Genomic DNA, 4,798 nt, shown 5'->3' on the forward strand with positions numbered 1-4,798 from the left:
AAGTTACATGGACTGCTTTGCCATGTGACCAAATTTGAGGTCATTGGGGCGGGGTGTTTCGACATGATGTCACGTGATTTAAAATACCCGTGATGACTGACGTATCATTTTAACGGTATTCCGACCGTGTTTACACGTAAAGTCAATTGAAACGTCTTCACTAGATGAAGGTCATACGAAGTTGATTAAATTGTAGTCACCAAGTGCTTGAAGAGTCTAAGCGGCTTTGTATACATTTGTTGTTGTTGTTCTTTTATACGAAAGACTCGCCAACTCTAACCGACTTTGGGGATACCGGAATAACCGTATAGTCTGTTTCCAACAACAACACACCCTTTTTTACCTTTAGTTTACAGAATACCTTTTTAATACAAAGTTACAAGATCGTAGCTGCTGAAATCACAGCTAAAATAACTATAGAAGCTAATCTAGCTGAGGGGCCGATCTAAAAAATTAAAAGATAAAAGGTCGATATATAATGAACACACAGACACAAACACACATACAGAGAAAGACAAAAACAGGCACATAACTTAAATAAATGGAAAATAGAGCAGGCGGCAATGTATGGAATTGAAAGAATTAATAGAAAATGTAATCTAAATACAATATAAAAGAAATAGAGACGAAGTCAAAAGAGCCAATCTTAATGCTATAATTTTAGCAACTGTTTTTAATTTGTTTTTGTAAGTAAGTAATTAGCGTTTCTTTACATTTCGTCTTTCGGATAATCACTCAGGAATGTTTCTGTAAAAATCTGTTGTTTTCTTTTTAAAACTTTGGAAGTGGATTTTTTAGTCGTAATTGAAAGGAACTGTTTAAAAGTTTGTGGCTTTGTGTTCAAAGTTTTAACTTAAAAGTCGTTTAATTAGAGATAAAATGTAACTTATTCATCTACCCATTCATTCCGCATTCAACACGCAAGAGCTCTTTAGAACTCGTTATTAACTGTACGTGCGTCCAGATCGAATTGGAATTTGTGGTAATGACAGTCGTTTAAGAAGAATTCAGTGTCAATTTACGAGATTCGTTATCATCAATCAGTCAACTGTTACTGTAATCAAGCTTATAACCTCTCGCTTCCTTGGAATGTACCTATCTCAGTAGGCGTGGCCAGTTACACTCATCGCTAAAGAGCCCTTAATTTGATCTGCAGATGAACAGGATTTTCTTGGAGTCCAGAGAATAAAACTCGACTGTGATTTATTCGTTGCATTGTACTTCGGCCCTGTACAGTATGGCATAGGTGATAGAACCGTGCGAAAATCGGTATCAAACACGCCCATCAAACTTTCTTCAATAAGAAGCTATGAAGATAGTTTTGAGGAACAGTTCTCGTGAAGAAAAACCTTATTTAGTTAACCTGGAAGCTCGAATGCAGAAGAATTCATTTTTATTCCACAAAAATGGCTTGCACATTCCCCGACTACTGCGGGTTGCAAAGTATTGTGCTGTCGAAGGTTCCAGATTATATCGGTCTAATATATGAGTATCCGTAACGTTTGGGTAGTCATTATCTCGAACTGTACGTACACCATTGCTTGCAGAACATATTTCTGTTCATTTGTCCTTGTAAAAAATATGAACAATCAAATTCCTTGATCTGGCGCAATGGTCTTCCTTGTGCCAACTCAGATAATATTATAAGTGAAATGTATACGTTCAACAACACATGTTTCAATAAGCACTCCTGAGGTAGAACTAAATGAACTTCTGATCATTAACTTAAGCCTATTAATGTGTTCCAGATTTGAAAGGAATGTCGTAAATAAATAGCGTTGGCGCCTTAGAACTTTAAGCTATTTATGATAAATAAGATAAAACTTACTACTAACTTCAGTGGTGTCATTCTTGACCCTGCCTGACAGAGGACCAAACACGACGACGAAACCGAGAAAGGTACGGTGTAAACAGGGCTTGGCTCTCAGTTTATGTTATCAGCAGAAGATACACTAGCAACTATGTGCCATTTGAAGGTTTTGTTTTCAGTCGTACGTTAGTCTTAGCCTGCGAGCAGGTTCATCTTAAGGTCACACGCGCGAGAACGAGTCGGCGAGCCTACAGGGAGACAGCGAGAAAGCGGCTTGTGCGCGTGTGAGGCCCCGGGGGGGGGGGGGGGCAAGAGGGGGGGGGGATGGGGGCACTTTCCGACTATAAATAGGCTTTTAAGACAAAAATTCTGGCAAGTTGTGATTTATAAACGGAAAGATTCGCCGAAAAAAATGTTACCGTATTTATTGCTGTTGTTCAATATTTGACAAACGGCTCCTAGAAAGTGACTAAGTTGAGGTCGTGAAAATTACATTTACCCAAAAGTGACTAAGATGGGGTATATAATTGGCCATAGAATATGACTATAATGGGGTAGGGGTTCTGAGAGGCCAGTGGCACATACCCAACAAACATTGACCCAAGTAACCCCCCGGGGTGTGAGCCTTCCTGGGCTTTCACTGCAATGGGAATAAAACCCCAAGGACGGTTCTGCAATCTGCTTTCAGTTACCTGCATCGGTGCGCTTGAGCTAGCTTTCTAACAAAAGTTATTCTTTACCGATTACGGAAGTAAGGGAAATGTTTGTAGATCCCAAATGAAGCGATATTGTTCTCGCCTCGCCAAAAAAGCGTCAACTGAACTTGCAAGACAGTCGGATTACTTTAAAGAGGTCAGTCACATGAAACTCTATCTAAATGTAATTAAAGTTGCTGCTGCTAAAAACTATCAAACCGTTATAAACTGTCTCATCTACAAAAGTATTATGACAGGTTATCTTTCTGCCTGAGCACGTGTTACATTCCGTTGAACCGTATGAGTACACCGATAATAAGGGTACAATCAATTTTCGAATGGTTTCGAACTGTACAAATCGCATTATCGTTATCGACTTCCAGGGTAACTTTTATTAAAGAAAAAATATACATTCACTGTTTATATTCCTGCTGATTCTTTGATTCGAAGTTTGGAAGTTGTGAGGGAAAATGAAGTGTTGAGGACTAAATGAGAAGTTCTTTTCGTAAACTGAGTTATGAGAAGATTTCGCCAATGTCGTTAGTTTGCCTTTTTTTGGCAGCCAAAGGGCACTTTTCTGCATAACACGTGCTTCTCGAAGTTTCTAGAAACTTTAAACCGACATCCTATCTCTCTATAGAGACAAATGAGATTGTAGGTGTAGGAACAAGAGTCCAAGTCAATGATTTTGAGTAAAGAGGCTAAACCGATCACCTCTGGGCTCTTTTTCATATCTCTTCAATGAGAATCGATAACTGAGTCGTCATTTTGATGATAAGGTAGTCACTGCCTAAATAAAGTCTTCATGAAGAAGTATAGAACGACGTATAATCCCCGCAAGTCCCCGTGGTGGAGGTTATAGAGGGTTAAAGCAAAGGCTTTCGAGCCTACATGAATGAAGTTCCACTTTAATTCCTCAAGATGTTGCAATTATAATATGTTTTGATAAAATAAGATGTTATCTGCTGGGCTGGTCAAATGTTATCATGTGTGTCAGGCATCACACTGTGTTGCTGTATAATCCCCTTGTTAATTCTTTGTGCCATTGGTAAATTGCGTGCACAAGCTAAGCACTTATAGAGTTAACCTTGACTTACATTTCAGCGGATAAAGCTTGACTTTGATAAAAATCTAGAGCTCATGTTCCAAAAATATCCATTTGTTTTCGTTTCCAGTAATCAAGCCAGCCAACCTTTCAATTCTTGTAAAATGGGCATGCCTTAACTTTTCAGTTTCTGCTACATTGAATATCACCTTTTACATATGATTCAAACGGGTGATCATATTGGTGAAGGCGCTGGTTGGGCAATTTTTGGTGTCCTGATGTCCGGATCTACATGGCCATGTATTTTTAATAAAAGCTCATAAGAATTAAAAAACAAACAAAAAATAACGTTTTTTTTATTATTTGATGAAATCGCAGCCACAATCTTACAGGCATCCAAGGGAAAAGCCCTGGGAACGAGGTCATTGGCAAAATAAATTTGTGACTGCGTTTTCGCACAAATTGAACCCAAATTTTTGAAACTAAGGTCTTTTGTTTTTTACCCGAAGTGTCAGAAAAGGAAAATTTAAATCGTACATTAATATTAACTTATTGATAAAATCTGGCCCTGATATCAAGCAAAGAGGATTTGCAAGCATTACGGATCACATTTTCGACCCCCATTTTCCGGTGTATCGAAAATGACCCGAAGTTGATCATGATTTTTGTTGACTGGGGAGCCTTTTAACTCCGTTTGCGTCCCTTTTCAACAATTAGTAGTTGTCCAGTTTAGATATCCTTACTTTTCTGCGGGGTTTAATTCTCCCAGCATTATTTTCCGTCGTTTCAATCTATCCTTTTAAGTCCGACTATATTTCACAGAACGCCCAAAATAGGGTGACCTCGTTGTCACCAGATTTACACAGCATGTGTCAAGAGCGTTCGAGTTGCTCATATATAAAAGTTAGATGGTATTATTTTTATCGAGTATCACCAAGGTAAATAAACAATATATACTGGCGCGACTAAGTAATTCTAGACCGGACGTTTTTGTGGTTTAAACCGCAAAAACCGTCCCGTTAGCTAATCGATCAGTTTCTACAATGCTATTTAGTCCTACATGTATTGCCTTTCTTTGATAATTAATTGTAATCATCGTGCGCGCGCTATTGAAGTACCGCCCACTGATTGACGATCACTCATACTTTAGATTCCAGGACCTCTCTCTTGATACACTATACAGACCAGGCCGGGGGCATCAGGAAAGGATTAAACAATTGTTTATTCCACTGTAGGAAGCGTATAAAC

Source organism: Oculina patagonica, chromosome 3 (genome assembly GCF_052425735.1).
Source record: "Oculina patagonica isolate OP01 chromosome 3, crgOcupat, whole genome shotgun sequence".
Lineage (NCBI taxonomy): Eukaryota > Metazoa > Cnidaria > Anthozoa > Scleractinia > Oculinidae > Oculina > Oculina patagonica.